The 27250-nt window shown below is 35.5% G+C and overlaps 1 long non-coding RNA gene across 1 annotated transcript in view; it reads right to left on the reverse strand.

Moving 5' to 3' along the window:
• LOC131896726 (uncharacterized) overlaps positions 1–10336 on the reverse strand; it is a 49580-nt gene extending 39244 nt beyond the window's left edge. Inside the window, exon 1 of the long non-coding RNA XR_009375500.1 lies at positions 10270–10336. This is a non-coding gene — a long non-coding RNA (uncharacterized LOC131896726). The remainder of the gene's footprint in view (positions 1–10269) is intronic.
• Positions 10337–27250: the final 16914 nt, after the last annotated feature.

A 27250-nucleotide genomic window follows, 5' to 3' on the forward strand; every position in this document is an offset into this window, starting at 1 on the left:
CTTTGTCACACACACAACCTCTTTATCATGCTATTTTAAGATATTGTCTACCCTTTACACTCTAGTCACATCTAAAGTCACAAGTTCCTCTAATTTTGATATAAGTACAGTGTCACCTCTCAATGCTACAAAATTCCTACCACTTTTTGATGCAGAATTTCAAGCCATGTTGTGTCTATATGAAAAATCTAGATAAGTACTGGAGAGACAGCAGAAAAATTAAAGTGTTTTCTGTACAATGTGATGACCTGAAGTCCATCATCAGAACTCATGTAGAAAAGCTTGAAATGATTTCCTGTGCCTATAACTTCAATGCTAGAGAAATGTGGACAGATCTCTTAGTTTCACTGGCCACCACCATAGCATACTTGTCCAGCTCCAGGTCTGTGAAGGACATCTTTTTTCAGAAAACAAGGTGAATGGTGGCTGAGGAATGACAAGTGTCTGATCTCTGATGTATAAATGCATGTGCACATATGTACACATGCACCCCAAGCATGAACTCCTTATTGTGAATTGTATACCTGTTTTTTTTTGTTTTTTTTTTTTTGTAAAGTAAAAATGGCTACATGAAGTCCTTATGTAATAGAAAAGGAAGTAGGGCATTTCAGAATATGGTTGGTCAACAAACAGATATATATATGGAGAGGCAGTTACACATGTCATTTTTATTTTGGTGTCACTTTGATAGATGTGTATACAGGTAATGGCCTCTTTTCAGTGAGAGCCAAGTCACTGATCATGGTTTGTAAGAGGAGGGGAAGAAAGGAGGAAAGGCAATGACTAGCGGAGGGGGGTTCCTAGAAAGAACTTTGACATCTCTGTGTCGTGTTGCTCTAGAGACAATTTCTGATCTGCAATGATTTGAAGAGCTGTAGTGACTTGAATGTGTATGACTGTGATGTTTATCAGATCCATGATAGGCATAGTTTCACTGGGCACACAAATTCAACATTGATAATTTATTTTCTCTAATCACTAATTTATTTTCTCATTTGCACTATGTCTAAAAAATGTTTGTATAAGAATTTAAAGTTGGCAGTAGCCAGCATGTCAGGTAAGATATTTCAACCTGCTGTGAAGAAGCCAATGACCTGGGGAGGTGGCATGTAAAAACCATAGTCCATTGATCCATTTATTCTCTCATGAAACAGACACTTCCTCAAGGAAGCTTACTTCAGAAGAGAGTGTTATTAGGACCTCTTCCCCGTAAGATTATCTAACATATTATACTCACTTAAATTCGCAAATCCAAAATGATGTACGAAAGTCCACGTTTCCTTATTCAACTTTAAGATTCTTACTGGGAAATACACTATATTAAACTTACTAGCTAGCCTTCCCTAACTCATTTCCACTTTGCTGTTAGTAATAGGTTTATGAGAATGAGGAATGGGAGTTATTAATCATTTGCTTGTTGTTAATCATTCTTCTTTACTTGTTTAAATGTTTCTCATGTATTCTGACTATTTTACACAATATCAGTAAGAACCCTCTGCACAGAGCTTTACAACCATCCATTACAAAGTCAGTCATATGGTAGATTTTTTATTTTTCATCATTCCTGTCAGTCAAATAAAATATTTTTTCATCAATGGCAAAACAGGCTTATATTCAGTATGAAGGGAAAACCATGCTTACCAAAGTAGCTTTGCTCTCATGTACATTGTCTTTATTTGATTTTCATCATACACTGTAATTTCTTATCTGTTAAAGTGTTATAAATGTTTCCCTAGACATTTTTGTGAATCCTTTGGGATATACACAGTAAAACTTTTTAAAAGCATTGTAGGTGGTGAATCAGCTGAATGTCAGACTGGGCAGCACAAACACAAACTCTCACAGAAACATCAAGAAACAGGCACAAACTGAACCAACTTTGTCAAAAATCTGGAAAGCAATCAAAGGTACCCAGCAACTGAGCAAACTTCAACACCCCACTCTCAATAATGGATAGAACAGCGAGACAGAAGATCAATAGGGAAGAAAGGAAATGAGCAAGACAGTAAACTAACCAAGCTTGCCAAGCCCTGTCTGCCAAGCACACAGAGTTACTTACTTTTGCGTACCTACAACCTAAAGCCAGACAGAAACAAAGGCACCAAAGATTTATTTTAGCCAAAATAACTTTTCAGAGAGTTGAATCTGTGATAATTTGATTCATGTATTTATATAGGTTACAATGGTGACTGGAGTGTGTGGCACAAGTGTGTGATCCTGACAAAAGACAGAGAGAGAGAGAGAGAGAGAGAGAGAGAGAGAGAGAGAGAGAGAGAGAGAGAGAGAGAGAGAGAGACAGAGACAGAGACAGTGAGACAGAGTCAAGAAAAGGCAAAATATACCCCAAGTACTCATCCATAACTACTTCCTCCAGCTAAACATCAAACCAGCACTAAAACTATGACCCTGTAAGAAACACTTCTCATCATATTCAAAACTTAATATTTCCCCCGACTCTCAAAATCACACAAACATCTCAAGTCTACCTACAAACTTTTAACATAAATCTGATGCTGCTAAAAGGACAAAGTCCTGAGTCTCTATTCAGATTCAAGACATTACTATCATCCCCTGAAATTTTTTTTAAAAGCTTTATTTCCAAGATCCAATGACACAGAATGCACACCCCATTCCAAAAGGAAGTGACAAAAACATGGAAAAATACATAACCAAACCAAGACTGTATGCCAGCAAATCAAGTATTTAAGTCCTTTAGCCCACATCTGTCATTCCATGAATGATGTTGTGGTAGGAGTATCAAAAGCTTGGGATGCCTTCTTAAATGGGTCTCTGTTGGCACTGTGTTTGAAAGACTTTTGATGTCTTGTTCAAAAAAATTCAAAGAAGCTGACACAGATTTAAAAGTGGCAAGAAACATTACTCAAAGGCAAAGTGATAATATGTATCTACTATTATCTTGTATCTCATATGCTGCAAGAGAACAGTGGGTTCCTTGAGTTAGATTATTGGAAGACATCATTTATTGTTTGGGGATTCCTTTTATGACATTCAAAAGGAGGCTGTTACTACATCTGTAGGGTAGATGGTTCTGCTTTGATTAAGAGTGAGGGTTGTGGAAGCTTTTCTTTACTGACCATGTCCTTTCCTCTGATGCATCTGATTTTGACCAGAGGAGCATCCAATTATGTAGCATAAAATAGTTAATAAGAGATTTTTCATGAGAGTTAATTCTGAGGACATGTTGCAGGCCATTTACCTATAGTTTACACATCTCAAACCAGTTCGGCCTGGATCAGGCTTCTTTCTCCCATTATCAGATACGTTTCAGAGAATGCTGGGAAGGAAAATGACCACAAAAGGTCACTTGCTAAAGAATTGTGTGAAAGAGGTAACTTGTCCCATTATTTGGGTAAGGGGGGTATGTGCAGTGTGATGCAGTTGAGAGTCCTAGTTTTCCAGGTACACTAATAGGTCACTGTTTGTATAGCCTATGCCAATTTAGTCCCAGGTTGCCAAACTTTAACTATGTTTGCATACCTCAGCCCAGCTCCTATTGCCTGGCAACTTATATGGCCTGTTTCCTAGGCTAATTCTGTTTAATATGATTTTCTTCATCAGATGTATCAGGTTGCTAGCAAATCCAACTTCCCAAGGTCTATACTGTATCTTGGATTTAGCTGGGGTAGTTTCATGCACCCCTGACTCAAAGCCTCTAGCTGTTACCCTGTGCTTGCTACACATTCCCTGGCCTTTTATACCTTCCTTCCAATTCTTGGAATAAGCCTTCATGGCTTCATAATACTTGAAACTCATAAGCCTGAAAAACCATCATCATGTGGAGAATGCCAAGTTCTTCGTTCAGCTTGAGCAGTAGCTGAGCATCCACAGACTTGGTGGTAGCTGTTAAGAATTCTGAGAACCTGGATGAATGAAGGTGCAAAGACAGTTCCCAATATAACTTAGTGTGAGCAAAGCACCCAGAAAGGTCTCTGTTATCAAAAGAATGTCTTGCAAATAATTGTATGATTTTATATCCTGGAGTATTTTATAAGTAAAGTCTAGCAAACGCCCAAGGTGCCCACGAGGTGTCTTTCCTAGTATTCTAGGGCAAAGTGTTTGGCTTGTCTTTAATGGTGCTTGTCCCTACTATATTTGTTTATAACTTTCAATTTGCCCTTTTCTAGACATTTTTATGTGTTTTTCACATCTTTCTAGGTGAATTTGTTGCCAGTTCTCACTCTAAATGTGGATAAGAGCGGCTAAAAATTACCTCACCATAATCTATATGCTCTTCTGTCTTAAAATTTATGCTATAAAATTAATTACTACATTGAACTAAGACTCATTCAAAATCTCCGTGTACAGACAAAATATAGAAAAAAAATTTGCCAGTGTATAAAATGGCCTGTCTGTAGTTCAATTTCTAATGCAATTCTCATTTCCCCTTATATGTCATGACCCTGGTTTTCCTTGCAGTTGGAGTTCTGATCTACAGAAATTGCCCATTGATCTCTGCTTATATTGTTTTAAGCTTTTTCTAACCTGCTTTTCCAAACTCTTACAAGTTCATTCCCCCAAACAAGTCCCAAAGGTTTGAGCACCACACAGTTGGGTTTAATCAATATAGGAATCAACATACTTCCACAGGACTAAATAATTGTATTAGTTACTTTTAGTAATATGACCACATATGTGACAGAAACAGCATACAGGAAGAAAGATTTATTTAGGTTCATGGTCTCATATGGTTCCATCCATCATTGCTTGGCACTATGTGCTTGAGTATAATTTTATTGCATATCATATTCAAACCATAGCACAGTCATACATAACAGCCAGTAACAGACAAATACAGAATTGTTTCTGCAATGCATCTTACATCATAAATTACATTATTAAACAAACTCAATGAAACTAGAAATAGTGAAATCATGAAAAATACCTTTCACTGCAGTTGAGTGGGGGGGGACAGAAATTAGCAAGAATAAACTGAAAATTCACAAGAATATTTTCTTTAAACAAGACATTCTTAAATACTGTCTGTGTCAAAGAAGACCACTGAAAATGATACACAGCCAAGTGCTGCACAACAATAGCAATGCCCAGAGAGACATATGTATTCATAAACTCTGTATTAGAAAAGAAGAAAATCTTGAATTATCTACACTTATTCCTTGGAGAACAAGTAAAAGAAAGAAGAAAGGGAATAATAAAGATTATGATGTAGATAGCATAGCACTTCTACAGTTAATGGAATAAAGGTTTGTATTTTTTTTAACCCAAAAAAGCAAACTTTATTCTTATAAAGAAAATAGATATAGATAACTAAGATTAGGAATAAAAAGTGACATAACTACTAACCTTACAGAAATATAGACAGGTATGAGAGAACATGATAGACAAATACGTACCCCAAGTTTAGACAATATAGATGAAATAGAAAACACCCACATTAGGGGGCTCAAAACTGCCTATAACTCCAGCTCCAGGGGGACCTGACTCCTCTAGACTACCCTGGCCTCTGTACTCATAACACATATTCATACACAGGTACAAATATGTACATTATTAAAAATAAAAATAAATCTTAAAAAAACTCACCAATATATATATATATATATATATATATATGTATATATATATATATATATACTGCTCAAACAATACATTTAAAGAAAAAATAAAATACACATGTGAAAAATTGGACAGTTTATTGTCAGTGATTGCTACCAACAATCATGTGTCCAGACCCAAGCTGAAGTATTAAAATATTCTTCTGAGTCTGCCACATCTAGCCATCAGCACCTTCTACATGATTGTAAAAGGTAATGCCCTCTCATTGCCTGGCTTGCTTTCCATGAACTTCAACACCTATTGTCAGGACTTGTTGTTTGGGATCAGCATGTAATTTAGCTTGCTTTTACTGTTATTTTTCTGAACCATAGGACTTTATCACACTAAACCTATAGTACTTTTGTTTACGTTAATCCTTCAAGCTTAAGTTCTATGCATCAGACAACAGCTTCAAATTGGTTGAGAAATATATGACTGAGGTCATAAAGAATAGAACGGTGAAAGTCTATGTCTTTGAAGTTTGGTATTATCAAAATAAGAAGCAATAGATTCACAGTAAAAAGAACAGCTGATGCCACACTGTGCTTTCAGGGTGCTTTGCATTGTTGGCAAGAATCTTATGTTAGACATAGAAAGTTACTAGGTAAATAGGACCTGACACATACACCGTGTTCACAACAGAAGAGAGAAGCATGTGAATTTTCTGTGTAAGTGGATTATATTTAATAATGATTAATAGATTCATTAACATGAAATGAATTGCATTTTAAGGATTAGTGCATCAAGAACACAGATTGGAGGAGGACCATGAGCGCTGAGTTGCTTGTCCTTGGCTTTTATTTGCACATGTAGCAGTCTGGCCTCTTAAGGCAAAAATAGAAGTGAAATGAGCATGTAACCATAGAAACCGCATGAGGCAGTTAAAGGAAAAGGCACTTAAGGTGTAAAAACACCAAGTGAATATACAATGCATAACAAAACATGTTCGTAGATGTCAAACCGAAGTGTAGGTATGACCATTGTTCACAAGAGTCTTTGACAGTAATTCTAGCTCATAAGGCGATACCTACTAAGACATAAATTTTAGTGTGTTGCTCCAAAGATAAAAAGAGGGGAAAAAAACTACCAGTAATTGTAGTCTTTTAGCATGATACTAAGAATATCATAGAAAGCACTTAGAATTTAATCAAGTTAAATTTAATTTAAAGGGATATTAAAGTCTTTACTCAATAATCAAAGAGCTTTGTTGAATATATGAGTAAGTAGAATAGCACTTTTGCAAAAAGTTATTTTGCTTTTTAGACTATGTGAATGTGTGGAGGGATGGTATGCGCATGTGAGTGTATGTGAGTGCAGATCCCACAGGTAGCCCAAAGAGTGCCAGATGCCTAGGAGCTAAAATTTCTGGTGTGGCTATGAACTATCTAGGTGGGTGCTCAGGACCAAACTCCAGTACCCTGAAAGAGCAGTAATAACTCTTGACCATGGATATTCCTCTCTAGCCCTTGAAATTTTAGTCTCTATTAATGAGAATTTGAAGTCTCTAACTAGACAGACACCTGAACATTATGAATAGACTTCAGAGATCAAGGAGTTTTATAAAACTAAAGGCAGATAACTTATTCTTTAACTCAGTGAAAAATATGTCCTAGTTAAATAGCACTGCAAGTTATCAGTCCTATGACCAAAAGCCAAAATAGTCCATTATCAGAAACTTTGTGTTTATACATATGTGGTGTTAGAAGTGCATCCAGCAGTGCTAATAAACTGTGCCAAGTTTAACCTTTTTCACTGGACCTCATATGAAGATTTGCCATCAAGTTGAAGATACAGTAAAAATGTCCCATAAAATTACCTTCTACCTATGTGTGTAAGATGCTCATATTAATTTGGTATTTAGACTCATGTTCCATCTCTAAGACATTTCAATATATTTATAGACTATTTTAAAAGCTAAATTATTCCAAATTATTAAGTTCTTCTGTGTTCAAGCATTTCCTAAAAGGGATACTCAAGCCATGTATTAAAGTCACTGACAAATGGTTACACTACATTTCCCATGTACATTTTATTCAAATATTATTTAACAAAAGTCAGGATAACCCTTGCCTTAACATCTTTTCAAACAAATATGGGAGTCAAGAAAGGAGGAATAAACACTGTAATCATAACACCTCCCATCCCTTATACTGTACCGAGTGATAAGTAGACACCTCATGTGTCTAAGGAAGACAAATACCTTAAGAAATCAAAGTGGCTATAAATAGGTGAAGAGAAAGTATATGTAGGGAAAAGTGAGGAAGCAAAAACAAGATATTAGAAGGTTTCTGAAGTTTAACAGTTAAGGCAGAACCACATCCATATCTAAAGGGTGGGATCAAGTTTTTATATCTCTTTTTAAAACACAACCAGGAAATTGTTTTTATTCACACTACAGTTTTTACTTAATTTTAAGATGTAATATGATGCATTCATGCATCTGAACACTGTCCAGTATTCAAATCAGGGTGTGGAGAAAAATTAAAAACAGATCTGAGAAGTATGTCTGCAAAAGGAAACTTTTGTACATCTGAAACCATCTAACAATGTATGCATGAAAATTATCTCAATTTTACAAAAGTAATCATGCTGTAAAAGGTACCAGAAGCATTTGAAGCCACTGTCCCTCAAGCTCCAAGTCACAAAATTGAGCCAATAAGAAGCAAATGAAAAGCTCTGCACTCTCTTGAAGAATAATAGTAAAGTCCAATGAGCATGTTCAGAGTCAAATAAAAATCTCTTTATTTAAATATATCTGCACATAATTATATATAGTATATTTATGGGAGAGTTTGTGCACATGCATGAAGTGCCATGGGGAACAGAAGATGTCATCAGAAATCCTGGAGCTAGGATTCAGGAGCCAAATTTAGTTCTTCTGCAAGACCAGCAACTCTTAACTGATGAGGGATCTTCCCAGTACCTTTAATAAAAATATCTTGAAGCCTAAAACACAGTGAAAGGGAACATATTCAATATATATGGGAACTGTGGCTTAGGGATACAGATCCAGGGGCCCTAGGAGCTGATAAGAAATTCTCTTACCAAATTCTGTGGCAGAATAGGAAGAAAGTCTTAAGGACTTTTGAACTGCTGATTATGGTGGAGGAGTGATTAATGTCTATGTTTATAGTTGATATTTCTCAATAGCAGCTTCCTTTATTAAAACACTTAGTCCATAATGAGCACGTGCTGGTGGCTGTAGCAAAGGCCATTACATGACATATTTTATTGTGGGTAAGATAATGAGGTTTGGCATAACAGAAAGAATAACACTTTCTCAATCATATTTGATCCTGGATACATTAACCAAAGATTAGGGGCTGTATGTTGAAAGACGGGTGACTGGATTCTGTGTTTTGGAAGAAGGATGTGTAAACATTCGACTATCACAGTAACCTGCTTTAGAAGGTATAGGTTGACATCTTTAGTGTGTAATTCCTCTCTTCCCTAGTAATAGTTTTAAATGAAAGGATAACTACCCATTAAAGAACATGTTTGCAGGTCCCCTGCAATTAGGTGAGGCCTTGTATTTATGTTATGAACAATGGAGTATGGTGGAATCTAATGTCTGGTTAGGTCCTTAGGAGGAAAGGAATGTGTTCTGCATTTCTTTCCTCTACTATTCCCATAGTAGAACTCAGACACATGGCAAGTGTTGAAGCTGTAATCTTGTACTGCAAGACAGCTGTAAGGAAACTAGGAAATGGACATAGGCACCTTGCAGATAGTTCATCATCAGTTTCATGGTTCTACTATTCTATTTCTTACTATAAAATCTCAATCAGCATTTGTCGGCGACAAGCCCCCACATTTATTGACCCCAGGGACTCTTGAGGAATGAGGGATAAGAGACTTAGTTAGAAATAAAAGGGGGAGAGAAAAGGATTAAAAAAATATAGGATAAACTCAGGAGGGCCTGGATCCTAATTCACCAGGCTCTGACTGTTTCTTCTCTAGGGTTTTTAAAGGAATGCCAAGGGGTGGAGCAAAAGACCCTCAGCACAGCCAAGTGCAGACCATCTCAGACACCTGCACTCAGGCCTGTGGTTCAATCATCCTCTCTATGCACACCTGCTGGGTAAAGCCACTAGGAACCTGAAAATGGGCTACAACAAGCATTTTCACAATGAAAGTTATCGTATAACAGTTAAAGAATTTCTCTTCCATTTCATCAGATCTAAAATAGAGATATTAGTAGCTAATATGTTAGAGCTAATCATTGAGGTAAATAAGGATATGTGTGAAAGTACTCAGCATAATCCTTCTTCATCTTAGCGACAAACAAAAGATGAGGGGGACATTTCACATAAAGTCCATTGCATTCTGTCCCTGGATCCTGTGGGTTTATGGTCATCTAATGTAAAATGCATTCAGGTCAACTGCAAAAGTCTTGACAGTCTTAGAGTTCCAGCAGTGTTAAAAAGTCCAAAATCTCTTCTGGGATTAATGACACACTCTTAGCTGTGATCTCATGTATAATGCATAAGCAACTTATACAATTACTATATAAAATGATACCAAGTACACAGTCCCACTACCCAAAGGAATGAACAGGAATATGACAAGAAAAAAAAGCTGACCAAAGGCTGACTAAACCCTTGTGAAACAAATATCAAATCTTACAGCTGCACATCCAAAATGCAGAACTCATGATGACACCATCTAGATTATAGCCCTCTTGGTTAATCATACCTTTCTATCTCTATTGCCTGCAACTTTCCTCAGTGGATGCCTTAGGTTTCTTCCATCTTTAACACTCTGAATTCTCCATTCCAGATAGATAATTGGAATTCAGATTTCACCTCCCCATTCTGTTCTTAGCACACACAAAAGCTCCAAGCACAGAATTAAATCCTATGTCTATGGCCGTGTCTCACAGTTTTCTGGACTCTTGGCAAAAAATTCCATAACCCACTCAATTTACATATTGTGAGACTGCAAAACCAGTACTGTATGAATGATGCCAGGTTTGCTGCTAGCTCTAAGTGCAGCCTGGTTCTCTTGGACCATAACTACAGCAACCTCAGAGCATTTAGGAAACAATGCCCCTAGAAGACTCCACTTGAGGATGGGCTGGAAGACTTTGGATGTTCTTAGCCTCCTTGAAAAAGAATTTAAGGATGGAGTCAAAAGGAAGCTTAAGGAAATTATTATTGGAGCTTGGAAGAAAGACAAGGCCGACTACAAATCTCAATAGCTGCATAGAGAGGGAAGACGGAAAGAAGAAAAAAGCCATATGATTTGAGGTAAGCCAGTGTGGAGGCTAGCTACATGCTGGGATTGGGAACCTTGAGAAAAGGACTAAAGTAGAAAAGGAATCATACTAAGGTAAGGACTCTGGATGCATCTAAAAGCTATCAGAAGAGAAGGCAAAGAAGCTCCCAGACACGAACTCCTGCTGCCATGCTTTGGCCACCATAGTGGAGTGCATCTATTTAAGTTGTGAGTCACATGAATCGTTCCTCCCTTAATTACCTTTCTCTAGGATTTAATGTCTGTGATGAGAAAAGTTACTAATACAAATGAGGACTAAGGGAGCTTTCAGGTACATCCTCATTCCAGGTAACCTTACTATTATGGTAAAGTTTACACTCTTAGCCATTTGAAGATAAGCAAATTCAGTTGCATTTATCATATTCACAATGAGGTCCAACTGCTACATCAGTCTGGTCCCAGAATATTTTTATCAACCCCCCCCACACACACACACAAAAAAAAAAACCCAAAACCTTTATCCACTAAGCCTCTCTCCTATATTTTCCTTTCTACAGTCCTACCAGCTACTGTCTAACTTCTTGCCAGCTCTTTTCAATGTTTCACGAAAAGTGATCCTGTAAGACAAGAACCTATATGTTTGACTCTGTATGTTCTGCTCAAATCCTGAAAACTTGAGACTCAATTCAAAAGACATTGTCTCAGTGGTTCAGTGACAGAAATTTAAAAATAGCGTAGCAGTCACTCCATGTTCAGAAGATGTTCTGATGGTGGGAAGATACAATATTTTTCTTTGGAATATGGATAGAGCAACGAAGTTTTGTAAAAGTCAGCAAATGACTTTATCTATTAGTTTGAGACAAAGTTACAGAATCTGAAGGTTCTGTTTTTTGGTTTTTTTGGTTTTTTAAATCTACAACAACCTCTGGCTACTTGTAAATTTCTCCATATGAATGGATATTTTCTAAAAAACATTTTTTCTTATTTCTATCAATTAAAAAGAGAGTTAATAGAAACTCCATTTCAGATTACAGAAAATAGAACAATAACTGCCATTTGCAACTCTCATAAATGCCATAAGAAAGTAGGCTATATAAAGTATTCAATTGATAAGCTTCAAAGGATTTCAGAGAATCAATTTATCTCTAATCACCAAGCAGGGTTTTTGTTGTTGCTGCTGTTTTTTTTTTTTTAAACTGTGCAATAGAGATGAAATTACATCTCCAAACACTTAGAATAGTAAGTTTTGAGCTTGAATATGCCTGGAGTAGTGTGAGTAGAATCTTGAAATAGCCTTGTCCTTTACATTTGAAAGTACAAATGAGTTGTATGTTTCAGAGGTAGCTGCAATTCAACTCAGTCAGACTCTAAAGACCTTTCTCTCGCCTTAAGAACCAAGATTAGACTCATTCATTTCCTGATGCAATATAAAGTTTATATTATTTCTGATAATACCAGATTAGTAGCCATCTTAAAATGTTTATAAATGAAGAAAAACTGTTTGATTAATCCTTTCATATATAACATGTCTGTGAGGTAGAAGGGTGCCCTGAGTCTGAGAATTCAGTACCATATTGGAAAGCATGATGAAATCCCTTTGCAGAAAACACAACTTACTCACTGACAATCTTATACACTTTATGATTGATATGTATCCAATAATTTTAATGATTTCACTTACTACATCTTGGTTTTACTTCTAGAAAATCAATGTCACACAGACTAACATGTCTTATAACAATAGTGAGCAATGAGAGAGGTAGTCAAGAGCCACATGATCATGATGCAAGGTGAAGCCTAACTTCTCCCTTTAATGCGACCTTGGGCCAATCAGTCTAATACTCTGAAATGTTTTCATCAATAAATTGAGATTAATACTCACACCCACTCTACAAGGTCTCCCAGGTTAAAGGACACAAAAACCAAAAAGACTTAAAATATTTCTTGGTGCTCAGTTATATGAGCAAACTAGAATAGAAATTGTGATATTATAATACTAATGCATAAGAGATACTCTATTAATACACAAAGACTTAAAAGTAAGGTAAATAGAATCCTTACATAAATAAGTTCATTGCTTGGTGTGCATTATTTTTTTAAATACAAGTTTACAAAAGGTATCCTAGCAACAGAGCAAAGAATTACCAATTATAATAGGGAGTTAGCTAAATTTCTTAGACATTACTTAATCTGAAGTTGAAACAATAATTAGGATATTAACAAGACAACATGAGTTAATATGTTGCAGGAAACACAACAAGATATGCAAAGACAAGGATTTAAGGGAAAAATTTTAAAGATATATATATATATATATACATATATGGATGTATATCATATATAAATATCAAACATACACACACACAAGTGTTTTGCCTGAATGTATGCATGTATAGGTCTTTCATGCCTGGTGTTTCATAAATTCAGAAGTGTACGTTGAATCCTGTAGATCCTGAGTAACAGAGGGCTGTGAGCTACCATGTCAGAACTCTAAAACAAACTCAGGTTCTCTATGAAAGCAGCAAGTATTTTCAACAGCTGAACCATTTCTCTATCACTGAGCATTTTTATGGAATGCATGTTATAATACAATTCAAGAATAAAATATGAGAGAAAATAGTGGGTGCTGAGGCTAGATGAGAACTCAGGCTGCAGATGGTGCAAACTGTCTTAAAGAATATAGACACTCTGACAATAAAATCAGAGGAAACAGATCTTTACATTTTATATGACAAAGAGACATGATCCCTTGGGGGCCAGTGAATAATTAATTACAGAGAAGGCTAACGAGAATTAAGGAGCATTAAGCCACAAAAAGAAATAATCACAATAATTGAGCTGGAACTAATACTTCTGAAGTATTACATCTTATTCTTGATTTAAAAAATTACTTATCTACAGATCATGGCTTCTAGGAAAGTAATTCAAACGGAATCCAAATATAATCAGCAAGTTGAATTAGCAAACCAGGTGGTGTGGAGGAGTGATTTAGACATGCTTCCAACACCAAACAAAAAGATTAATCTATTTGTGTTGTATCATTAGCATTGCCATTATTAGACAGGGAAAAAGGAGAGATGTTAAGTGTACATTTTAAGATATAAAATATGTGTGTAAGCATGCCAAAAGTTGCAAAACCAAGATAACTATAGGCTATGTTTGCCCAAGGACTTTCTAGAACTGAAATAGAAAAGAAACTAAAAATGAAAACTTCAAATAGAAATTAGTCTTAAATTAAAAAAAACCAATGAAGTTTTTTGAAAGGCAAGAAGTATTGTTGTTGATCTGTATAAAATGAAAATATAATTTTACTTGATAGATTAATAAATGTCATAGTATTTCCCTTGGTTATATTTACTAGCTATCCACTAGCTAACTAAAATATTGTATTCATTAAAACATCTTGATTTTCTATTTGATATGTCATCAAAATATGTAAATCTTTCATATTCTTGCAGTCATTTAATCACTGGAATACAGAAACTTCCCAATTATTTAAGGTGCTTCCAAATTGAAATATTAAGCTAGTAGTGTATCCCCATAATCTACATTAAAAACTTTTCCTACACATTCTTATCAATCTTTTCAAAAATGAGATTTTTGAAGTACCAACATGTTAATAAATTTTTTAATTCTCCAATGATTAAGTCCAAAGTCATTATTGAATTTTACACATTAAAAATATATAGTATTTATGTATGTTATATCTAACAGAGCTGATAAAATGCATATTTGCAAGCAAACAAATAAAATAAAAAGCATTCCAAGATGAAAGAATAACTTACGTGAGTACATCCTATAACTCCTGTAGAAATTTTAAAAAATAAGGAAAATTTAAAAAATAATACTTAAAAATTGGTCTCAATAAATAAGTTCCATGAAAATATTTATGGAAGGCTTGTTTGCTCTTTAATTTTCACTTTGTATGCATAGTTAGTTAATTTTGTTTTTCCTCCAGAAATAAAAACTAAAGTATTTTTTCCAATGTTGAAATTGAAAATATTGAATATTTTCAATTTTGAAATGGCAAAATATGACAAAGAATGAGATTACAGCTAGAAGGATAGAATGTGCTTTATCATGTGGAATGAAGAAGGTTCAACTAGCCTGGTTGCTTCTTCCTGTTATGGGGTTAAGATAACACAGACCTTCTGTCAGAATCTGATGCTGCTGTATTTGCTAACTCACGTACTGCCACCACATAGTGCATTAACTTGAGCAATATTATTGCTTGCTTTGCCCACATGTTTTTTTAAACCTAAAATGGAAATAAACATAGCAGCTAAACCATAAGTTTGATATGAGAATCAAATTTTATCATAATGTGATGAGGACTATATTAAGAAATGAGTCAGCACTCTACAATTGTTAAATATGTTTTATTATATAATAAGTTCTTTTTCTTTAAAATTTCCAACATTCAAATAGGTATACACACACATGCACATGCACACACACATATCAAGGGATTCCAGGGTGCAGGAACATTCTGAGCAAAGGCACAAGGACAGAATTGTTTTTCCTGAACAATGTGATTTGCTTCTTAGAATCGGTTTAAGAGGGAAGCTAGTAGAAGCTAGGCAAGACAGGAAATTGGGATGAAAAGTATGAGATGTGACAAGAGACATAGTTCTCAACATGTATTGATCTTTCCTCATTTCTTCCAGAAGACAACACTGACTTATACTTTTATTACACAAATAAGGAAGAGAAGTTGTCAGACAGCCACTACCAGTGTGAGAGAAATCTATGTGTTACAAAGCAAAGAAACAGAAAAAATTTATAGCTTTCAAGAGTCTTGAGCTGTGAACACACACACACACACACACACACACACACACACACACACACACACACACACACTGAAACATCACTCTCTCCAATAAGAAAATCAGTCTGACTAATGCCATGACATAATAATTCTCTCAGTATGAGTGAGTCACAGGGATAAGGAAATATCACAACCTGCTGCAGAGCTAAGGAAGAATCTAAAGGAGCAATGTCTCTTAGGGATATAGAGAAGGGTTAGATTACAGTACATGAAAATACAACTTACAGCATCTTTCCATGTTTTCAATGGCATATCACACCTCCTCTGTTCTTTTTAGCTATATAAGGTGATCTCCTGCTTACCTAATTCACAATAAGGGAGAGATGAGGACTTTGGATATGGTTGGACTTGTTCTCCTATTTAAGTGCAACTTCCAATTAAACTATGATTTGATTGAAACATCTAACTCCCTGACATTAATAACGTAGTGATATGTGGCCTACACTGGGAGACAGCTCTGATCTTTCTTCAGCAGGGATGATAAAGATGAACATCCTATTAAATACATTAAAATATTGGGTACCATGCCAGGAAATTGCAATAATGTGTCAGCTACCGGTATCTGATAATATTTTCATAAATGTTATTACAATTGCACATTATCATGCATGAATTTAAAATGCCTTTGGTAAACAAAAATGAAAAGCAATTGTTTATCAAAAACTTATTCAACTTGACTCAGGTGCTCTAAACTTTTCAGTATGAAAGATGTTAACCTACAAATATACATTATTCAAGACTAAAGCTCTGGCAGATTGTAGTGACCTCAGAAAAACTAGAAAATGCAGTCTTGCATACTGTCTCCCAAGAAAAGCACTAAGTATGTGACTCTGATTCTGACCTCTACAGAAATGTGTTTTATTTAACCTTGTTGCTCTGTTCAATATTAAGGATTCCATTCTTTATCCATCTTATTTCTTCAAACTGATATTGCTCAGTTTCTCCAAATAATGTGATAGAAAAGGCAGTAGAAGATAATTGTCAAAATTAATTTCAGCAAAAAATTGGTGAATGGAGCATGATATAACAGAAAAGGCATATTTGTAAAGGAGAGGATCAGATTCTCCCCAGCTATGTAGATGGATGGCAGTGGTGTCACTGCAGACCACTTGAGCTCTCTGAGCATCACCCCTCAAGTGACTGATAATGCCATCTGTCAGTTGGGAGGAAGACTAACTGTGGTAAGGGGTGAGGCACAGTTAACTTACTATTACACATACTTCAAAGTCTAACACAGATTCTCTAATTGTACATGGATATAAATCTGGTGACATATTTTAAATCCAAACTAATCCAAATATTCTTCTTCTTATTATTATTGATTTGCTTTTTCTTGAGAAAGATCTTATTGTGGCCCAGGCTAACCTTGAACTCTCTATGTGACCTAGGGTCATCTTGAACTTCTTTCTGCTTCCAGGCTTCCCAAGTGCCAGGATTAAAGGTATGTGCTACTATGTTCAATCTATTGTGTGCTTGGGATCAAACCTAAGGTCTTGGGCTAGCTAAGGTGATACTCTATCAACTAAGCTTCCATTTTTTATTTAATCTTAATTCTCATCCTATTTAGCTGAACCTTCCCTAAAGTCTTTACATTGTATAAGAATACTACCATTTACTGCTCATTTTAGCTATATAGATGCTCATTAGTTACCCACTCTGGTTCTTGTCTGTCATTTGAATGAATTCATGTGTTGACACAGATTTACTTTCAATTAAAAGACAATAGTTATAATCTTAGCTTATCATTCATAAACTTTATTTGTAAATATGTAAATTATCTTCATTCAAGAATGCCATCTACAGACTTACTATTTGTATTGTCAAACATAATATTCAGTGGCAGTTAACAAAAATAAAATCTTTAAAACATGATTGCATACTTACCCACAATGTTCTCTTAATTACCATGGACTGCTGGTTTTATATTTTGGATGTCTCTTGAATTGATTCAGTTTCTCCATTCTTACCACTACTTTATTATACTGCTTTACTTTTAGCCTTCACCAACCATTGGTTATATTAAAATATAGTATCTTCACTCATCTCCAGGCTAGAAACTCCTATTCCCACATTATAAAGTATGCAAACCACAAACCTCACATGGTTGTTAAATGCCTCATATTTTATTGCTAGTCCAAAGCAAAACATGCCATATATTAGGAACATTTACCAAGGATGAAAGCAACAATCTGAAATAGAGAAATTAAAATATCACATTGAGAATTTTTGAAATTAAAATATAATTACTCATTTTTTACAAAAATCTGATATTTTATTTCCTGAATTAAAATAAAGTTTACAATATCAATGCATTTTTGCAAAGTTAGTATTCATTATTTATTTATTCTTTAAGTTTTTTATTCATTTTACATATCAACCAAAGTTCCCCTTCTCTCCTCCCACCACCCCCTAAAGTCTTTCTCTCCCAACCCACACTGCATTCCCTCCTCCGAAAAGGTAAGGCCTCCCGTGGGGAGTCAGCAGAGCCTGGTACATTCAGTTGAGGCATGTCCAAGCCCCTTCCCCTGCATCAAGGCCTTGCAAGGTGTCCCACCATAGGAAATGGGCTCCAAAAAGCCAGCTCATGGGCTAGGGTCGGATCCTGATACTACTGCCAGGGGGCCCCTTAAGCAGATCAAGCTATATAAATGTCTTGCTTATGCAGAGGTCCTAGTCCAGTCCAATGGAGGCTCCACAGCTGTTCTTGAGTTCTCATAAGCTTGTTTCAGTTGTCTCTGTAGATTTCCCAATCATGATCTTGATGTCCCTTGCTCATAGAATCCCTCTTCCCTCTCTTTAGCTGGAGTCTTGGAGCTCTGTCTGGGGCTTGGCTGTGGATCTCTGCATTTGCTTCCATCAGTTACTAGATGAAGGCTGTATGATGACAGAGTATTCACCAATCTGATTGCCAGGATAAGCCAGCTCAGGTACCCTATACACTATTGCTAGTAGTCTAACCTGGGGTCATCCTTGTGGATTCCCGGGAACTTTCCTAGCACCAGGTTTCTCCCTAACCCTATAATGTCTCCCTCTATCAAGATATCTCTTTCAATGTTCTAAGACTCTTCCCCCTCTCAAACTTAACCATCATGTTCCCTTATGTTCTAGTTCCCCATCCCCTACCCTCTATTCCCCCCACCCCCATCACTCCCTGTTTACTCAGGAGATCTCATCTATTTCCACTTCCCAGGGCAATGCATGCATCCCTCTTAGGGTACTTCTTGTTAGCTAGATTCTCTGGAGCTTTAGGTTGTAGTTTGGCTATCCTTTGCTTTACATCTAGTATCCACTTATGAGTGAGTACATAACATGTTTGTCTTTCTGAGTCTGGATTACCTCACTCAGGATGACATTTTCTAGTTCCATCCATTTGCCTGCAAGTTTCTTGATGTCATTGGATTTTACTGCTGAGTAGTACTTCATTGTGTATATGTACCACATTTCCTTTATCCATTCTTCAGTAGAGGGGCTTCTAGGTTGTTTCCAGGTTCTGGCTATTATGGATAATGCTCCTATGAACATAGTTGAACAAATGTCCTTGTGGTATGATTGAGCAATCCTTCAGTATCTGCCCAAGAGTGATATCATTGGGATTCCCAATATTCTGAGAAACCATCATATTGATTTCCAAAGTGGCTGTACAAGTTTGCACTCCCACCAACACTGGAGGAGTGTTTCCCTTGCTCCACATCCTCTCTAACATAAGCTGTCATCAGTGTTTTTGATCATAGCCATTCTGACAGGTGTAAGATGGTATCTCAGAGTCATTTTGATTTGCATTTCCAGGATGGCTAAGGGTATTGAGCAATTTCTTAAATATCTTTCGGCCATTTGAGATTCTTCTGTTGAGAATTCTCTTTTTAGCTCTATAGTCTATTTTTTAAATTGGATTGTTTGGGCTTTAGCTGTCTAATTTCTTGAGTTCTTTATATATTTTGGAGATCAGCCTTCTATCAAATGTGGGGTTGGTGAAGATCTTTTTCCATTCTGTAGGCTGTCCTTTTTTCTTATTTACTGTGTCCTTTGCCTTACTGAAGCTTCTCATTTGCAGCAGATCCCATTTACTAATTGTTACTCTCGGTGTCTATACTAATGGTGTTATATTTAGGAAGTGGTCTCCTGTGTCAATACATTCAAGGCTGCTTTCTACTTTCTCTTCTATCAGGTTCAGTGTAACTGGATTTATGTTGAGGTCTTTGATCTACTTGGACTTGAGTTTTGTGCATGGCAATAGATGTAGATCTATTTGCAGCCTTCTTCATGTTGAAATCCAGTTATGTCAGCACCATTTGTTGAAGATGCTTTCTTTTTTCCATTGTACCAGTTCGGCTTCTTTGTCAAAAACCAGGTGTTTTTAGGTGAGCAAATGAATGTTAGCAACTTCAATTTGATTGCATTGGTCCATGTGTTGGTTTTTATGCCAATACACAGCTGGTTTTTGTTGCTGTTGTTTTTGTTTTTGTTTTACAATAGCTCTATAATAGAGCTTGAGGTCAGAAACGGTGATGCCTCCAGAAGTTGTATTATTGTATAAAATTGCTTTAGCTATCCTGAGTTTTTTGTTTGTTTGTTTATTTTACCATATGAATTTGAGTATTGTTCTTTCCAGGTCTGTGAAGAACTGTGTTGGGATTTTGATAGGGATTGCATTGAATCTGTAGATTGCTTTTGGTAAGATTGCCATGTTTACTATGTTAATCCAACCAATCCATGAGTATGGGAGATCTTTCCATTTTCTGATATTTTCTTCAGTTTCTTTCTTCAAAGACTTGAAGTTCTTGTCATACAGGTCTTTCAGTTGTTTAGTTAGAGTTACCCCAAGGTATTTTGTATTATTTGTGACTATTGTAAAAGATGTTTCTCTGATTTCTTTCTCAGCCTGTTTATCATTTGTATATAGGAAAGTTACTAATTTGGGGGGTCAATCGTGTATCCTGCTACATTACTGAAGGTGCTTATCAGCTGTAAGAGTTCCCTGGTAGAATTTTTCAGGTCACTTATATATACTATAATATCCTCTGCAAATAGCAAAACTTGGATTTCTTTCTTTCCAATTTGTGTCTCCTTGATCTCTTTTTGTTGTCTTATTGTTCTAGCTAGAACTTCGAGTACTATATTGAATAGTTATGGGGAAAGTGAACACCTTTGTTTTGTTGCTGATTTTAGTGGAATCATTTTGAGTTTCTTACCATTTAATTTGATGTTGGCTGTTGGCTTGCTGTCAATTGCCTTTATTATGTTTAGGTATGTCCCTTGTATTCCTGATTTCTCCAAGACCTTTATCATGAAGGGATGTTGGATTTTTGTCTAAGATCTTTTCAGCAACTAATGAGATGATCATGTGTTGGGTTTTTTTGGTCCAATCAGAGCTGGTGGATTCTGTCAATCACATTATTTTTACATCACTTTCTCCTCTACCTTTTCTACCTCTACTTCCTTTCTCCTTCTCAAATTCATGTTCTCCAATCTCTTGTTGTTTCATATATATATATATATATATATATATATATATATATATATATATACATAATGTATATATACAATATACAATATATGTATATATAATATAATGTATAATATACATACAATATAATTTGTGCATATATATATACACACATTCCTAAATATGTAAATATAGTCTGCTCAGTCTGTTAATGTTACTTGTACGTATTTGATTTCATGGCTGACTATGAAGTGGTAGATAACCAATTACTATGCTCCTCCCCAAGAAAAACTATTTTGTTCCCACCCTCAGAATTCCTTATTTGCCTGTACTTCTTTATTTAGAGTTGGAGACTTGAGAGCCCCTTCAGTGTTACCAATACAACTCCTGCACCTAAGGATCAAGAAGCATTCTGGAAGAGGGGACAGGAAGATTGTAATAGCCAGAGGAGGCTGTGAGATTGCATCTCCTAGAAATGTCAGGAAAACTACGCCCTTGAAGTCTCAACAATAAGACTTTTTTGTATTGATTAAACACTAACCCTGAACCATTTAGGTATACTTGCTACAATAAAACAGCACTCAAAGAGTTTTAACATTTCCTTCTGACTTGTCATAAATCTTGAATGTGGAGTTGGAGCTGTAGCCTAGATGGGAAGTGCTTGTCTATTGTGTATGAGGCATTATGTTTGATTCCAAAACCAGTATAAGCAGGGCAGGATGGTGCATGCATAGAAACCTAGTATTCAGGCTATGGAGGCCTGAATATCAGGAGATACTCTCTATTTCTGTTAGGTACAGTCTAGCTCACCCTCCTTTTTTTCTGATTCATCATTTTATAATACTGATTTAATTTTATCATCCACGTGCTAATCTTTTCAAACATGCTTTTCATATCTCAGTGAAGGGCTGCCTCTCTGTGTAGTTACAGAACAAAATGAAAATTTTGTAGCCTTTCTTTGAGCAATTCCACCTTCAAGGCACTCATAAATTCCCTACCATACCTTAACAAAATTATTTTATTGTTATTCCACATCACACCCTAACATAACATTAAACATTGACCTTAGTCATAGTTGACTAAATTTGTAAGTGAGATATCTAGTTGTATAACTTTAACCTATTAAATAAGCTTTTTTTTTAAGGTTTACAAAAACCCTGGTTTAAGAAATCATCTACTCATGTCCCACAGGGAATCACTTTTTTATTCTTCATTTTAATATGTTTGACTTTTTTTTTATCTACCTGTGAGATCATGAAATATTTTTTCTTTCAGGATTTTTTTTATTTAGTACAGTGTCCTCTAGACATGCAAATATTTTATTGTGAAATATAAGATTTTCTTTATTTAAAGATTAAATAATATATACACAATGTCATATTAATATGATTTCAGGATTTATTACCTGGTATGGGATAACCAATTTCTGAGCCTCTCTCTGAGAAAGATTTTTCTCCCACTCTCAGAAATTCCTTAGTTGAACGGAGTACTTTGTCTATGAGATTTCCCAATTCAGTGTTACTATTTGTTTTTGTCTGATTCAAGTGTTGTTTATGCAACCATTTGATAATAGCTATATTTAATGAACCAAAATTGAAATATCATAATGGTTTAATTATTTCCATGATAACTAAAGATGATTATTTTTCATAGATATGGTGTACTCATCAGGTATTTTATAAAGAATGATCTATTTGGATCCTTAGCCTATTTTTAATTGTATTATTTTTTCTACTATAGAGCTTTATGCATTTTTAAAAATTTTGGTTATTGGTACTTTATATGACATATGGTCTGCAAATATTTTCTCCAATTTGTCATATTCTTATTTCTATCTTAGTTGCTACCCTTTCTGTGTAAAAGTTTTTTATTTTAATGTAGTCTCATTTATTAAATTTTTTTTGCTTTGATCTCACTATAGAGAACAAGGTTTGCACATTCTTGCACCAACATACAAAATGTAATTTCCTCAAGTTATGGTTTATATTAGTCAGAGAATTTGAAATCATCCAAATGTACCTGGGAGAGTCTTTTTCCCTGTGATTATGCCATGTAACTCTTTTATTTCTCAAAGACTGGGGAGATGCATCAGTGTTAAATCAGTTGCTGTACAAACATTAGAATGTGAATTCAGATCCTCAGCATCAACAAAAATAATCACCACCAACAACAAAAACAAAACCCAATTGACAGCTTGTATCAGTAAACCCAGTGCTGGGGAGACAGGAAGAGATGGAATGCTAGGACTTGTCTCTCAGCTGGTTCACTTTCATCATAGAGTTCCAGGGACAGCATGTCCTTATTGAAAAATCAAGTGAAGAGTGGTAGAAGACATCCACTTTCAACTTCTCATCTCTATTGTTCCAGACATAAAAGTCTATGTACTGCTGTACAGAGTCTTGTACTTGTGAACAAGTATGTATATATACAAGACACACACAAAGTAACATAAGAGGCAATTGAATATATTTGAAAGATCACTAAAAATCCGTAAAACAATGGATATTAAAATATTTGATTTGAGAATTCGTAAGAACTAAAATGACTCTTTACTGTGAACTCTACCGTTCTCTCATTACCATGCACTTACATCAGCTCTGACATATCTTTATATGTCATATATGACATATCTTCAGGATCTTTAGATTCTCAGTAGACAGTCTGAACCAATTACTTCTCTTGTGGCTATGAAGTCTGCCTCCTCACTTCATCACTATTGATATCTTTTTTTTTTTTTTTATTTAAACTGTTTGGCTTAATGGCTCAGGCTTCTTGCTGTCCAGTTGTTATATCTTAAATTAACCCATTTCTATAAATCTATACCTTGCCACATGGCTCGTGGCTTACCAGTATCTTAAATCATGCTTCTCCTTATGGCAGCTGCAGCATCTCTCTGACTCTGCCTTCCTGTTCCCAGAATTCTCCTCTCTGCTAGTCCCACCTATACTTCCTGCCTGGCTACTGGCCAAAAAAAAAAAAAAAAAAAAAAAACGATATCTGTTTTTAATATTTCTGCTTCTTAGTCTCCTGAGAATCAAATCTGTAAAAGCAGGTAAGAAGTTGCACTTGAACAGGAAGTGGCACAGAGAAATATAGGACCTATTTCTCTCCTATCTGGGTTATTGCTAGTTATAATCCTAGCTGGACTGTCCAGTTAAACTGTGGCAATTCATGACTACTCCTTTCAGCCTCGTTTGTACACATGAAAAAATAAAATATCATAGCAGAATGGAAGAGTTTTTGAGGCTAACCTCAAAGTTGTGCCCTCTGATCTGGCTACCTGGGCCGTCCTCTGATCTTTCAATGAGTTGACTTTATATTTTATATAGATTTCAAAAAAATGTTATCAGGAAAGCTGTCTATTAAAACTTATTCAATTATGGAGAGCAATGAAGACCTTTCAGTAGCTGGGTCTTGCTGAAAGTTCTTTGAGATAAAATCAATAACTTGTTCTAGTGGGACCTCAAGTAGGTGCTAATATCATTCATCCAGATAGTGAAACAGGTAGAAAAGCTTGGAATAAATGCATAGAGGAATGACAAATAATCCATATAGATCAATATGTTATAAATTAGTTAATACTGAAGGGATAAACACAATGGATGTTAATGCTTGATAAATTCCCAGAATGCTATAACTTCTGCTGGAGATACCATACAGAGCCATTTTATTATAAACAAATTTGTCACATTCGCATAGCCATGGCCTGTGTTCACAGCAATCTTTTCTATGCTGCAAGTGAAGCTATATATGTGACATACATACATAACTTTCAGGAAACATAACAACATACTTCACATGAACACTTCCAGTGCTTCTGTAGGCTTTCCATCAGAAATCACTTTATCTAAAGCACCAAGGCACTGGGCAGTGGTGGCACACACCTTTAATCCCAGCACTGGGGAGGCAAAGATAGGTGGATCTCTGTGAGTTCGAGGCCAGCCTGGGCTACAGAGTGAGATCCAGGACAGACACCAAAACTACACAAAGAAACCCTGTCTCGAAAAACAAATAAATAAATACATCAAGGCAATGTGTCAAATGTTCTAAATTGGTTCTCCAAAACATTGTAATCAACCAAAATTAGAAAGCTAAATGATTTTTTGTGTGGTTTTACCTAAAATATAATTGTGCCTTGGTTGTATTGGAAGGACGAATGGTAGCTATGTTTATATCTAGATCTAAGCAGCATGTAATGTGTTAGCTACCATAACGACATTTTAAACAAAGTGTGTCCTTGAGATGTTCCTTTTCCCATATCCCCCATCCTAAGATACTCCTGTTTCCTCTTGTAGGGTCCCCCAAGAGGACTTATGGGATATGAAAGTGAAAAAATCCTAAGGGTAAATCTAGCTGTGCATTATATCAATGTATTGGATTGTATTAGATTCAGGGGTGGGGGAAGAGAGCATTTTTAGCATTTCTGATGTGTTAATTGATTTTGTTTTTCATTTTGTTAGTACTTTGATGTTTAAGTTGGGCAAAAATTTATTGAGCAACTCAGAAATCCCAAAGCTCCTGGAACTAAAGACTTTTGAGCCTCTTTGCAATTGCCTAATCCATGATCTTGTCTTATTTTCCCTGAAGATAATGAATTTTAAAATATATTGATAGTATCCAAACATAGGGAGTATTCTTAGGTTAACTCTACTCTTCCCAAATGAAGTGCTATCATTTTAGACAGAAATTTAATAAAAACAACACACATCTTGAGTGAATTTATATATTAAATCTGTCAGATGCTTAAGAGAGTTCACAGAGGTCTAAGGGGCAAAAAATATTTTAAATGGATAACTGTTCTAAAGGTCATAAAGTAGACCTAGAGCCTTTAAACTAATTAGATTGAAAAGCTTGATTCAGCAAATGCAGTTTTCTTTCTGCAAACTGCGTTTGACCTCCCCCAGGTTTAGAAATGATTTCCATTACTTGTGACATTAGAATGACGTCTTTGTAACTTCTCTTCAATGTAAGAGTATATAAAAAAAGCCAGCCCTCAAGATATTCATTTGTCCACCTTCTAGCCATCATTAGCAAATGCATAAAATTTCTGAATGCTTTAAAATGAAAATGACTTAATAAATGTGAATATGTACTTTCCTTCAATATCTAGTAAGAGTACAGTCAAGTTTTGGTGATAGGTGGGATTCCTGTGAAAATAGCTAGCAAAGAGAAATTATTTATTATTATAAATTAATTTACTACACAATTTTGATTTTAAAAAAGTCATACAGTATATATCTTTAATATAGCACAGTGGTTTAATCTGATTGTTAGCCCTTTATATTTGTCAACATGTTAACTCATTCATCTTAAATAAGTGGCCAAAAGCATATTTTAAAAAAGAAGCTCTTAAACCAAGGAAAACTCAGGAAATGAAGAACCAATCTGTCTTAATTTGAGTACACATTAGCTAAGGTATTTTATTTTATTTTGAATTTGAATATACTATATAAAGCCAGAAGGCATATTATATATTATAGCAGCCTAACTCAGTGATTACAGTTTCTTTAAAATTATACACCGAAGCCGGGCGGTGGTGGCGCACGCCTTTAATCCCAGCACTTGGGAGGCAGAGGCAGGCGGATCTCTGTGAGTTCGAGGCCAGCCTGGTCTCCAAAGCGAGTTCCAGGAAAGGCGCAAAGCTACACAGAGAAACCCTGTCTCGAAAAACCAAAATAAATAAATAAATAAATAAATAAATAAATAAATAAATAAATAAATAAAATAAAATTATACACCGAAGTAGCACTAAATTGAGCAAGTTGCATTTTGTATCTATACAGCACATGCGCACATACGCACATGTGCGCGCGTGTGCACACACACACACACACACAGAGTTAAATGCATAGAGGCCATGCATCTGAGAAGGAACAAGATGAGAAGAGCATGGAAGGGATTGAGAGAGGAAAGGGAAGGAAAGAAAGATGTAATTACATTTAAATTAAAAGAAACACTAGCCAGGCAATTAGAATCACACCCCTATGCTGGTATCCATAAACACTTGCCTTACTCAACCAAGTTCATTCACTTCTATATAAATTTACAAAATCAAATGATTCCAACATTACTAGAAGCAAGTCAACAACACTCAAAGAAGAAGCCAATAAAATATTAATTTAGTAATCAGAGAATGCTAACCCTTAGGGTTTCAGCTGTTACCTCAATTCTACCAACTGTTTTAT

The sequence above is a fragment of the Peromyscus eremicus genome, chromosome 20 (genome assembly GCF_949786415.1).
Source record: "Peromyscus eremicus chromosome 20, PerEre_H2_v1, whole genome shotgun sequence".
In the NCBI taxonomy this organism is placed as follows: domain Eukaryota; kingdom Metazoa; phylum Chordata; class Mammalia; order Rodentia; family Cricetidae; genus Peromyscus; species Peromyscus eremicus.